Consider the following 14,451-nt stretch of genomic DNA (forward strand, 5'->3'; position numbering starts at 1 on the left):
GATACATTTATGCATTATGTAACAATTTTGCCATCCGAATTGAAATTTCAACACTTAGTAAGCACAACCTTTACCCTTTTTGTGCCAGCTGGATTTGAGGACATAACTGAATCTGAACAAAAGTTGTTATCAGACATCTCGAGCATTTTTTCACTAAGTTTTTATCATTTAAAGTGGGTTTACATTTCATTTTTCATTTAATACTTGTTTCTCCACACTTTTCCCAAGCTTGACAATGATTAACAAAATGAAAATCAAGCCTAAGCCATTTCATGTAAATCAGTGTAAAGCAAATATCGTCACGATGGGCTCGGTGTGTGGGGAAGCGGGGTGGGGCGCAATGCACTCTTCGAAGTGTTTTGGGCAAGGAAACAAGTTAAAAAAGGTGAAAGATATCTTCAAATCAATTTTACTAGCTAAATTCCACGTGTTCTTCATGATTAAGGTCTACTTTTATTCGCATAACTATTTCAAAGTTCTGCGCAAATCATTTTTCACTAACTTTTCAAAAGTAAGTGGTGCTCACTCAAGCGGAAATATTTTTCGACAGTTTTATTGTCATTTTGCATTTTTACAGGATTTTCTCAAAGTGTAAACTTTTTTTGATACGCACTGTAGAGGAAATAACATTGATTTCAAGTTTCAAGTTATTTGGATTTCAAATCCAAACATTGTTTGAATAATTTGTTTAAAAAAATGTTAATTTTGTTTGATCGTAATCCTTTATGTTTGGATTTGAAATCAATAAAATTAATTGACATGGACGGCAAGCCATCGGAATGGGATGGTAGGGGGGGGGGGGGGGCGGTGGGGGGACATAAGGCAATTTGTAATGATTAACAGTTGTCGCAGTGAATTTTTGAAGATAAAATCAGGTGTCCCACAAGGATCTATACTGGGTCCATTGATATTTTGTATTTTTATTAATGACATGTGTAATTTGAAATTGCATGTACATTCTAAAATGTCTCTTTATGCTGATGATACCGCCATTTTTAATCACGGTGAATCAATTAAGGAGGTACAAAAGTATTTGCAAGATGATTTTGATTCAATAAGTAAATGGCTAGACTTAAATAATATGCATTTACACTTGCAAAAAACAAAAGCCATGGTATTTGGTCAAAAGAAAAAGTTGAGGGGTGCTCATTTGTCAGTGAAATTCAGGAACATACAATTAGAAAATGTAAAAAAGATTAAATACTTAGGTGTCATGCTTGATCCGGGCTTGACTTGGTGCGAACATATTACTAATATCGTTTGTAAAATATCTCGGGCAATAGGTTGTGTAAGGCGGATTAAGCACTTACTGTCCTTTGATATTATGAAGAAGCTGTACTTTTCTATGATTTTACCTTACATTGATTACTGTATTGCATCTTGGGGAAGCAGTGCAAAAATACATTTAGATAAGATACAAAAACTTCAAAATAAATATGCCAGAATGCTTTTGAAAAAAGATTATAATACATCAGAAATTTCTTTGTTGCAGTCACTGAAGTGGCAATCAGTAGATCAGCGTATAAAATATCAGTATTGTGTTCTTGTATATAAAATAATGAATGATTTAGTTCCAAATTATTTAAAACCTTTAGTATGTAAACGGCCCGTGAAATACAGGACACGGTATTCTTTACGATGCCCCCTTCAGCTTCCCAAAGCTAGAATTGAACATAAAAGAAAATCTTTCGCATATGTCGGACCCAAATTATTTAATGCACTTCCTTCAAATTTACAAGTTTGTACCTCCTTGTTAGTTTTTAAAAAATTATGCAAAGCCTTTCATACGAATTGAGCGAAATGATATTCCATTGATTTACAATGCTATGTATGTTTAAATTGTCACTTCCCACTCTATATTTTGGTGTTAATTGTTTCTGATGTTAGATATTTTGTATTTTGTATTTTTGATGTTGTTTGTTGTTGTTGTTCATAGTTATCTTGACATGTATTTTAAACTGCAGGGCGCCTTTGTAAAGCAGTTTTAAGAACTGAACAGGCCTACCCTGCAGTATAAAATAAATAAAACAAAATAAATAAATAAATAATCCTTTATGTTTGGATTTGAAATCAATAAAATTAATCGACATGGACGGCAAGCCATCGGAATGGGATGGTAGGGGGGGGGGGGCGGTGGGGGGACATGTCGATCTCTCCTTCGAATATCGATTTCACACAGCATACTCAATTTTTTGCATACGTTTTACACAACGGTTGCTCTTGACATTCTGAGATCCTGAGAGAGGCTATACCTGATATGATTATATATGAAATATTAATGTTTCATACTGAATTCCATGTTTTCAAAGCAAATTCCCAGGAAATAAACGTCCATTGAATCACTTAGTTAAAGACCACCTCCGACGCTGTAGAGGGGGGGGGGGGGGGTAAAACATAAAGAAGATAAAAAAGCGCTGTTCATAACATCAGCTCACATCACTGATCTCTCCACTAACGGGAGATAAGGGAGAGATCAGTGGCTCACATACAGCATGATTGAATACCGAAATCAGTGCATATTCCTCAGATGAATTCGTGTTTTCCATTTTTGGACACCACTCTCCCGTTAACATGGTTAAGATAGGTTTATAGTGCCAAAGGAAAAATAGCATCTTACATGTAATTTAGAAAACAGAAACACTTGTCGACATATCGCATAAAAGGTTAAACACTTAAGAAAATTATGAAAGCGTATTTCAATTCGTGAAATTGAATACGTAGCTTCCTCCCGCGACATAACACTTTAAATTAGGCTGATGTTTCGACGAATTTGAATGCTGGTACGAGGATAACTCTTGATTGAAAAAAACAACTTTAAGTGTTATTTTGTATTTCAATCATATTAAATCGCATGCTAAAGAAATCAAATAGAACAGCAAAATTTGCTTTTTAATTGTTGATCCACACTGTCAATCGATTTCGCGTGAAATCGAACCTAAAGTATTTACATTACGATATATGATAAATCTACGAAGATGGCCGGGAAAACCTATGATAATGCGCCTCGAAAAAGATTATTTCTAGGTAGATGGCGCTATATGAATACGTACACTGTTCAAATATACAGTACATGTATATACTTCATGCTGAGTCAACTGTTCAAACTTGCGTCTGTTAAGGTCTTAAACTGTAAACTCATGCTATAGCGTAACTCGCTCCCTAGCTTATTGAAAATATGTCCAGTGTGTGCGCGCACTGCCTCTGTGTTGTTTGGTACCATTTGTTTGTACACCAACGCACCGGATGCACGCATATGATCCACTGCATGTACACGTACACGATCGATCACCTATGATTTTCTCTAAATGAAAAATATGCTGCACTTTTTTTAAATCTCTTATTTTGTGATGAATAAGATGTTTTTTTTTTAATGGACTACAACCCCCCCCCAAAAAAAAAAAAACTTAACAAGTTGAAAAAGCATAACCCATACAGAGTGTTTGTGCGTGAATATTTTACAAATTAGATTAACATACATTTAAAGAGTAAAAGCAGGGGCGGCTCTGAACATATTTTCGTTTGGAGGGGGGGGGGGGGGGCAAAGACAAAAAGAGTACTTAGTATGTCAAGATTTGCATTTTGGTGCAAATGTACATGTTACCATGACACTACCCTCTGCATGAAGTAGTTGGATGTTTTGTAGTAATTTATAGGTCTTTTGAACTCAGTGATTTCTGAGATATATAGCCAAAATAATAACAGTTCCATGTCTTCTGACTCCATAATTACCAGAGGAATACTATATATTGGATATATGCAAATTTGATCAATAAAACTGTAAAAGAGATATTCTAATAAAAAACTTTTGATTTGAGATCCAACGCGCAATGTTCACTTTCCAACAATGAGCAGCTCGCCACCAACAGGAGATAGGTACCAGTGACGCCCTGGAATAGACCGGTTTACTAATATAGTCAAATTTATGGATGTTTCTTCCATCGGGGCCTAGTAACGAGTTATTCTATTAACCTGTACCTATTAATGGTATTTCAATACTTGGAATCCACTTTGCATACATTAGTTGTTGCTATTTTCGGCAAATATCAGGCAAGCTTTCCGGTTGTTAGAAGCAACCTTTGTTAAACTGGTATGCATAAAATTTGAATATGTTAGTAAACCGGTCTATTGATCCTTGTTTAATTCATATAAAATTAGAATGCATATAATTAGAAATGTTTATTTTGCAGGTTTTATTCTTGCTTGCATTCATGTCATGAAATGATCAGCGTGACGTTTTTGTAAAAAAAAATCCCCCCAAAAATAAGAGTGAAAAAATCCTCAAAGTCACAAATGGTTTTTAGGTATAAAATTAAGCATAACTCCCAGAAAGTTTTATGACCACTATTTTTTTGTAATTTGAAGACTTTTAATACAAGAACAAAGTCTGATATAGCAGTAGTGTAATCTGGGCCTACTTGCGTGCAGTATAAAAGACATCACCGCATTGGTCAGATCATGCTGAGAGGACTCGCACTACTGCGTACGGTATTGATAAAAAAGATTCACGTTGCATGTCATGTAAGAGTCATATTAAAATCTTTGTGAAACACCCCTGACCTTATTGTGTAACCTGACTAAAAGTGTAACATGGCCTGATAATGTAGTCTTGCCTTGTAATGTAACCCAACATTAAAGAGTAACTAGGTTAAAACTGAAACATGGTCAACGTAACCTGGGGGGTGTTTCACAAAGATTTAAGTATGACTTAAATCGCACTTAAATGCCGACGCGTATCTGAAATGCAACGCGCAATCTAATTCATCAATACGCAATAGTGCGCGTCCTCTTTGCATGATCTGACCAATGCGCAATGCGGTCATGGCTTTTATACCGCGCAAAACTAGGCATTTAAGGACGTTCCACAGTTATGTTTGTGCGCATTATGATCTGCGCATATTTTACACTCTGCGCGTTGACGTCACAATGGATGAACAGGTGATTAATTAGCTGTGGGTATGAACTGATTTTTCTCATCATCTGCACTCTAACTGCAGATCCGATGCGTTAGTTTATGAAGCTAAAAAACTTTAATTATTCCATGGACCATTTAAAAAACATCTCTACAAATTTAAAATACTTTACTCTGCAGTGCTGCCAAAAATCACAAATATGACCCCGAGTTTAAATAAATGGTAGAGTGGTTTTGATTTTTTCTTCTCATAGATACAAAGCATTTGGCGCATTTTTGGTGTTTTAAAAAGCACATTTGCTCTAATGTAAATGCTGATAGTTTGAAAACAAGCACATGAAGCCCTATTTTTTAATGTTTGCACCTCTTAGGTATACCTTCCTCTACAACTTTGCAAATTTTGGTGAAAATGACATGGATTTTGAATAAAGTGCAGCATTTATTGTACTTTTGTAGTTTGTTATTGAAATTTCACTTTTTTGAGATTGGGTTTTTGTTATGTTTTACGCCATTTTTAAGAACTGACAGTGCTGTTAGACTTAAAATTGCAAACAAATAGCACTATTAATAGATTCTCCATTCTAATGATACACTTATTAACTCTCTGGCGAAATTTGATGACTTTTTCATGTATTTTGACTGAGTAATAGAGGTTTAAACTCATTGTAGTGATCTTGCGAGGTCTAAAAATGCCAAATTCTTTTGAATGCGCAATCCGTAAGAACATTCATTCGGGTGAACTTTGAAGCTCCATAGCAAAAAATCAAGCACATGGACCTATGTTAATTTTTGCATATTTCGAATATTCAGGTTCTAAAGTATCTATGTGCAAAGTTTGGTGAAAATGACATGGATTTCATTTTAACTGTGGAACGTCCTTAAGTGCGACTCTAATGGGGCGTTGCAAGAAAGTTACGTTGCAATTGATTGCAAATCGACTGCAACTTTGCAGCCGATTCCGATCGACTGCAACTAGCAATCAATCGCCAATTTGCGTTGCAAGAAAAAGGCTTGCGATTGAACGCAAGTTGCAGCTGATCTGCAGACGATTTGCAGCTGTAAACAGGGTCTGCAGCACAAGACTAGCCGAAAAAGCAAAATATTGGCTTGCAACAATCTTGAACCTGGAAGAGAGTAAGTAGAAAATATTCATTTTTCAGACAATTCTTTCTCCATTATGTTTGTTTTCAGAGAATTTATATATTTTAGACCTATGCCAGGGAAAAAATTATTTTGAAAACAGTGAAAATCTATCTTCATTGCCGGTCGAAATTTCACCTTCAACAAATTTTCTACTGCACACTTTTAATCCCAGTCCCACACTTGACTTTTTGTGTCGGTAATGCACGGTTGTATCAACAACACGGCGCGGCAGGTCATTGCTGGTGCAGCAGTGCTGTTAAAAAAAAATCACCCTGAAGCAAGTAAATGTACTGTAGGCTCTAATTATGTATGAAACATCGAAAATGACCTTTAAAGATAATTTTTGTTCCTATCGGAAATGATTTTTAAGTTATACCGGTTTCAACGGCGAATAGCCATCCAGTAAATAGAAATTAATATAAAGACTTTAAAAATTCCATTAGTTTACCTTCTATTTTTTTTTCCACAAGAAAAAAAATCCTCTCCATTTGTCTCTTAAGAGTCTGTCTAACGTTAACCTCCCTTTTTAGGACTTTCCTTGGCCTGGCCTGGCCTGGGATAAAGTGAAAATTTTGCTGTTTCGACTTTTGTCTTTGGAGGATTAAAACAAAAATTATTATTTATTTATTCTTATTTTTTAATTTATTTCATTTCATTTTATTTATTTATTTATTATTATTATTATTTTTTTTTTTTTGGGGGGGGGGGGTTCTCCAGACTCCACATATCTCGCCAGACAAGAAAAAAAAAGAAAAAAGTATAGGGGGTCTACATGTATTGGGCTACTTTTCAGAATCTATTGGCCACATCTGCCTCATTCTTGGGGAAGTTTTAACATTGAATAGGGAGTTGCCCGCCCGGGGCTCTTTTTAAAATTTCTTACGGGCAGATTGCACAAGAGATTCTTTGCAAGGGCAGTCTATTTGTGTCGTTGATATGTAATGATGTGCCGTATGAGTCACATTTTTAATATCCATCACATATAATTATAAAAAGATATACATGTAAGCCTAAATTTCCCCTAAAATAATACATCTATTTTTTAGATTCAATATGTAGGTCTACTATGCCGGGGGGGGGGGGGGTAGGTACTTAGATTTGGTTTGGACAAAGGTGTGCGACTGAAGGTTTGAAACCCGTACCCATATTTACAGGTCATTTTGGCTAAAAAGGGGCCCATTATTGGGGATTCATTACAGGGGCGGATCCAGGATTTCCAAAAGGGGGGGAGGGGCACATTTTCGCCTGGAAAACTTGACAAGCCAAAAAAAAAAGAAAAAGGTTAATGCCCAAAATGGAAGATAATTTTGTATTTGCACCTAAGACATTGGAGTAGAATATGGACCCATGTTTAAGGCCAGTATCTAAAAATTGGGCCATGTACAGGGATTTTCCAGCATAAATCCATACCCCATGTTTAGGGATTTCTTCCAAAAAGGCGACCCATTCCAGCGGCACATCCCCATATGCATTATTTCGTGAGTAACCCCCCCCCCCGGGCTACTATGTAACTGACTCTAGTCTTAACTTGATTTTTATGCAAGCACATGATCGAGATGCTATATAGATGACAGATTTCTTTTTTTCTCTTTAAATTATTTAATGGATGATTACAATGCTTTTCCAGGTGCTTACAGTAAAAGGGTGTCTCATTTGGTGCATCATTATTAATATTGAATGCATAATCATAATTTTTTTTTACATCCTTTTACATCAAGTACAATACTCGGGGGGGGGGGCATATGGTCCCCCTTGACATTTTTCAGAATAAATCTGCCACTCAAAATTGTATTACCGCACCATTGACTGACGTTTTACTTTCAAGTCTCACGCAACTTTTGAGACCAAATTTGCAATTCCCAGGTACAGGGTCAGGAAATTTTGCAACATTGTGTTTGTTTAAGTACATGTCAGACAAAAACATGATTACATGTAAAAAGTCAATATTCATAATTGGGTAATTTTTTTATTGACAATAGTAATTCAATGTCACTGATGAACTTTGTGTTGAAAATAACAATTAAAAGAAATACATTTAAGAAGTTAAGAAAAAATATTTAAAAAAACATGAAAGGAATTTATTTTTATACCAGATTTTTTAAAGTAAAGTTGTTAGGAATGCTCTAGAAAGGAATATCTACACCAAAGTTTAGCATTCTATTACAAGCTTTTTTTTTGTAAATTAAAGCGAAAGGTATGATTTCATAATTTTTTTAATTACACCGACCATGGATGAGGAACCATAGTGCCCCTCCCCAGGCCAGAAGTGACTTTAATCAAAACACACTGGGACTACTATAATGATTAACACCCTGGCAACTGAGCTTAACTTGTATATTAATTTCATGAACATGTTTTATCTCTTTGCTTTTTGCTTTTAATTGCTTACTACAGTTATGATGCCAAAGAAGTCTGGAATAAACAAGAAACCTCCGAACCACCATAACTGTGTCTGCTACAATGTGTGTTCTTGCAACCAGCTGATTGATTCATTTTATCAACTCTCAAATGGTAGGTTACATGTAAACTGTATTATTAATAATTCACCATGATCGTAATGCGGATGGGGGTGAAATCTGAACACATTAACCCAAGGATAATGCAAAATGAAAAAGGCAAATACAAATCTCTATCTTGACTTGGACTTCTCAGCAATGAAGACACCCCCATTGATGGGGGGGGGGGGGGGGTGGTTGTTGTGCTCATCCAATTTGTACTGTATGAAATTGTGAATTTTGCTTTCATTGATTTAATTTATTGCATATTTTAATTTCCATGATTCATTTATTTGGGGAAAAACAATCAGTTTTCACACTTTTAGATTACATCATGGCAAATTGCCAATTATTATGGTCTCAGGAGTAAGCCACTATCCCTCTATCATATCATCTTGTCGTTGCAAACAACGCCCTTACCAGCAGGCATAGGGGCATTGCTGCACTGATGGGGTGCACAAAAATGTTTTGCTAAGGGCGTTCTTGCACTGAAAGGACAAAATTTGAACTAACCCAAGCTATGTATGGTTATGGGCTTGCATTATTTCCTATATTATTATTTTTTTATGAACAGTTTGATTATCAGAACTGAATTCAGAGCTGCTCCTGTCTGTAGTAACATCTTATTAGAGTGGACTTCAGAATGAGGGTGTTGCTGGTTTAAAAACTTCACTCCATGGAGCTCTCCAAAGTCATCTCAAATTAGACTGCTTCTGGAAACCAAATTTGTTCCTTCAAGCAGAGAAGCTTGTGGCTTTCCTGACTGGACTTCTATGGATTCTTCTTGCCAACATTAAGGACTGTGGGCTGACATTCAGTGGTAAAACACTTGATGAAGATGATATGAATTTTTATTTGATATAAATGAATCTCAGAAGTAATTCCTCAGGAGTAAGAAACAATGAAAATTAAAAATAAAAGGTCCATCAATAATGAATGTCTTGAGCAGTGTTCTTTTTGTGCATAGATCAATGGATCTTTTCATTTCCAAGCAGGGATGTAGTCAATGCTGACCTCGAGACAACATTTTGCTGGCCTTGGTCCGAGTCACTGTACAGAATCTATGGGAAGTTCTCTCAAGCTGCCTCATGACTCGGAAGAATCAGCCTCGACCTCATCCCTGTATGCAAGTGTGATATATATCTACCATGCAATCTCATGATTAAAGAGAGAGAAACAAGAGAGCTTCAGATTTTGAAGTGTAGCAATCTCCTGAAATGTATGTTTTATTTGAAAATCAAACTAAAATAACTTAATTGGGCATGTTATTCATTATGATATTTATGAATGAAAGCATTGAAGCAATTTGGTGCTCTTGCAAAACAAATTCTGAGTTGTATTTACTGTAAACCCTCAGAAATATTGATAAACATTTGCCAGTGCATGAAGTGTTTTAATGAAGAGTGGCTTTTTTGTGCCTATGGAGAATTGATATTTCTTCAATATTTTTTCATACAAATTATTTCAGAAATCACAATTTGAATATTCCATGACCTCTGATAACAAGAGCAGAATATTTTTGGTGATTGACACACTTTAAAATCATATTAGGAGAGAATGTAGTGAAATTGTGTAAAAAATGGCATAATTGCTGAAGAGGCCTATAAGATTGAAAATAACATTATTTCAAGTTTTTCTTGAAAAAAATGGCATAATTTACACAATTTTTCAAAACAAAATACAAAAAGAAAATTTTTGCAGAATTTTCAGTACACAAGCCTATGGACAATCAATTGAACGTAAATCAAACGCAAATTTTGCGCATCCTCCAAAATCTCACATAAGTTACGTTCGATTTGCAATCAATTGCAAAGCTTGCGCTTGATCTACGTTCAATTGATCAAACGCAACTTCTTCTTGCAACAGGATTGAACGTAACTTGCGTTCAATTGCAGATTTGCGTTTAATCGGAGGACTTACGCTCAATTTTGGGAGTTGCGTTCGATTTGCGTTCAATCGCAAGTTTCTTGCAACACCCCATTAGTCATAATTAAATCTTTGTGAAACACCCCCTGGCCTATATAATGTAACCTGGAATTAAAAAGTAATCTGGCTTTGATAGGCTTTAAAGTGTGATACCTGTGCTTATTGTGTAACCTGGCCTTATAGTTTAACCTGCAAAGAGTTAACTTCTTAAAACAGTAACCTTGCTTTAAACCTGGCTTTAAAATGTATCCTGATCTTTTAGTGTAATCTAGGCTGAGTTGCCTGATAGTGTGATACCTGTGCTTATTGTGTAACCTTGCCTTATAATGTAACCTGCAATTGAAAAGTCAAGTGGCTGATCCATAGACCTTTTAAGTGTGATTCATGTGCTTATTGTGTAACCTCTCCTAATAATTTAACCTGCTTTTAAGAGTTACCTTCTTTAAAGCGTAACCAGGCTTTAGAAGGTATCCTGATCTATAAGTGTAATCTGGGCCTACTTGCATGCAGTATAAAAGACATCACTGCATTGGTCAGATCATGCTGAGAGGACTCGCACTACTGCGTACGGTATTGATAAAAAAGATTCACGTTGCATGTCATGTAAGAGTCATATTAAAATCTTTGTGAAACACCACTGACCTTATAGTGTAACCTGACTAAAAGTGTAACATGGGTGGTGTTTCACAACAATTTAAGTATGACTTAGGTAGCACTTAAATGCCAACGCAAACAGGCAGTAGTGCGCTGCCTCTACTCATGACCTGACCAATGAGGTCATGCCTCTTATATCGCACGTAATGAGGCATTTAAGTGCGACTCTAAGTCATACTTAAATCTTTGTGAAACACCCCCTGGCCTTATATTGCATGCGTGAGTAGCAGACAGCATGGTAGTCGGACCGCAAGGTGTGCAGTGTCGAAGCTTAAATCGCATGGTAGTCATAAGCCTCGACACCGCACACCTTGCGATCCGACTTTCATGCTATGCTGTCTTTGACTCACGCATGCTGCGCTTTTTGCCATAGCAACTGAGAAAATAGCGCTTACTACGTACAGCGTATGCATGTTGTATATCATATACGCGTCGTGCAACTCTGCTGTCTGATTGGTTGGAAGTTGGATTGAGCCTGCCGTTCAGTCACGGTTTTCTTTACGACTTGTCTCTGACCGGTCTGCGACTCTCAAGCTGACAAGAGCTGTGACGCCGGATCGGGTCGTAAGGTGTGCGCTTGCCTTAAAAGACATCACCGCATTGGTCAGATCATGCTGAGAGGATCTACCTTTTCCTCATCTAAAGATGGGCGGATATCTTTCCATAGGTCCTCTTCCCTCTTCTTGGAAAGTTCCATTGTTGACTTAACTGGGGGCATCTGAAAAAGTATTGGGATGTCCGCAGAGTTCACCATAACAGATAATTTTTCTTCCTCTGCGTTGCTTGCCTTCATGTTCCAGTCATAATGCCTTGTTCTGATAACTTAAATCTGCATGTTGGATGAAAGCAAATGAAAAGTGTTATAAAAATACTTACATTGCTTCATGATTTGGAGAGCATATCGAGATTAGAGTAACAAGTGGAATGCCTCTGGCGGTCTTACCTGCATCACGCGATTCAATATAGCAGCAGTGCTGACTTTGAAAACTACTATAACTCGCACAAGATGTTCAGTGATACTTGGTTACTCTTACGTCCACGTTTTATGAACTAGACCAATACACTTACAGAGATATGATGGTAATTCAACAAATACCCCAACATGGCCAAAGTTCATTGACCTTACATGACCTTTGACCTTGAACATGTGACCTAAAACTTGCACAGGATCTTCAGTGATACCTGATTACTCTTATGTCCAAGTTTCATGAGTCAGATCCATAGACTTTCAAAGTTATGATGAAACAAATTCGTATATTTAATGAGATGTGACCTTAGAACAGCGGTCTCCGAATTCAAACTTTGCCTGTATTTTGGTGTCATCTACCTACATACCAAAAAATTTAATCCATTAAATATTTTTCGAGTTTTTGCGCGGAAACCAACTCACATACTTAACGAGCTGTGACCTTTGACCTGCGGACTCCGAATTCAAACTTAGCCTGTATTTTGGTGTCATCTGCCTATACACCAAACATTTTTAAAATCCATTAAATATTTTTTGAGTTTTTGCTTGGAAACCAAGTGGGGGGACGGACAGATGGACGGACAAGGGCAACGCTTAATGCCCCCTACGGACTTCGTCTGCGGGGGCATAAAAACCCGGAATAGTCATGTATCACGGGTGCACCATCTCACTATTAATTTTGTATTTTCAACTTACTACACTGTAAAAACTGTGGTGTTAAACCTGACACCAGTAGGTGTCTATAGAGGACCACACACTGAAGTGCTAAAATTACACACTAGAGATTGAATGTAACACCACTTTAATTGTACAACCAAAAATGTTGTAATAACACCTAATACTGTCAATTTAACACCGGGATAAAATGACTGGTGTGTTCCTCTATGTACACCGGTAAACACCACAGTTTTTGCTGTGTATCAACCAATGAACAAATTGAGACATTTGAACCAACTTGCATATATAATTAGCTGTGACCTTTGACCTTTGAATTTGAACTTAGCCTGTATTTTGGTGTCATCTACCTACACACCCAATTTTCTTTAAAATCTGTTGAATATTCCATAAGTTATCATGCGGAAACAAACTCGTATATTTAATGAGATGTGACCTTTCAACAGCTGACTCTGAATTCAAACTTAGCCTGTATTTTTGTGTCATCTACCTACACACCAAATACTTTTAAAATTCATTAGATATTTTTTGAGTTATTGCGTGGAAAAAAACTCGCATATTTAATGAGCTGTGACCTTTGGACTCCATTTCGAACTTAGCCTGTATTTTGGTGTCATCTACCTACACACCAAATATTTTTAAAATTCATTAGATATTTTTCGAGTTTTTGCGTGGAAATCAACTCGCATATTTAATGAGCTGTGACCTTTGACCTGCAAAATTATCCGTGCATTATTATTTTGTTCCCTCGAAATTCTATTTCGTTCCCACGAAATACTATTTCGTTCCCACGCAATATTATTTCGTTCCCACGAAATACTCTTTCGTTCCCACAAAATATTATTTCGTTCCCACGCAATATTATTCCCCCTATCTCTCCGAGCCGCACCGGCCGTGTATAACACGCGCAGCACAGCAACATGCTTTGGTATGGTATGCGCTGATGTCTGAGGCTGATGATGATGGGGGTGATGATGATGGGGGTGATGATGATGATGGGGTGATGATTATGATGGGGGTGTATAATGATGATGGGGGTGATGATGATGGGGGTGATAATGATGATGGGGGTGATGATGATGGGGGTGATAATGATGGGGATGATGATGATGGGGTGATGATGATGGGGGTGTATGATGATGATGGGGGTGATGATGATGATGGGGGTGATGATGATGGGGATGATGATGATGGGGATCATCACCCCTATCATCATCATCATCACCCCTATCATCATCATTCCCATCATCATCACCCCCATTATCACCCCCATCATCACCCCCATCATCACCCCCATCATCACCCCCATCATCATCACCCCCATTATCATCCATCCCATCATCATCATCACCCCCATCATCATCATCCCCATCATCATCATCATCCCCATCATCATCACTCCCATCATCATCACCCCCATCATCATCACCCCCATCATCATCACCCCCATCATCATCATCATCCCCATCATCATCACCCCCATCATCATCACCCCCATCATCATCATCATCCCCATCATCATCATCATCCTCATCATCATCGCTCCCATCATCATCACCCCCATCACCATCATCCCCATCATCATCACTCCTATCATCATCACCCCCATCATCATCACCCCAATCATCATCACCCCCATCATCATCATCCCCATCATCATCACTCCCATCTTCATCACCCCC

The 14,451-nt window shown here is 37.2% G+C and overlaps 1 long non-coding RNA gene across 1 annotated transcript; it reads left to right on the forward strand.

Annotated features, from left to right (window-relative positions):
- The first annotated feature begins 5,976 nt into the window (after positions 1–5,976).
- LOC129253820 (uncharacterized) lies at positions 5,977–9,480 on the forward strand. Its single transcript, XR_010296143.1, has 3 exons — positions 5,977–6,043; positions 8,447–8,563; positions 9,122–9,480. It is a non-coding gene; the product is annotated as an uncharacterized LOC129253820 (long non-coding RNA).
- The last annotated feature ends 4,971 nt before the right edge of the window (positions 9,481–14,451 follow it).

Source organism: Lytechinus pictus, chromosome 16 (genome assembly GCF_037042905.1).
Source record: "Lytechinus pictus isolate F3 Inbred chromosome 16, Lp3.0, whole genome shotgun sequence".
Lineage (NCBI taxonomy): Eukaryota > Metazoa > Echinodermata > Echinoidea > Temnopleuroida > Toxopneustidae > Lytechinus > Lytechinus pictus.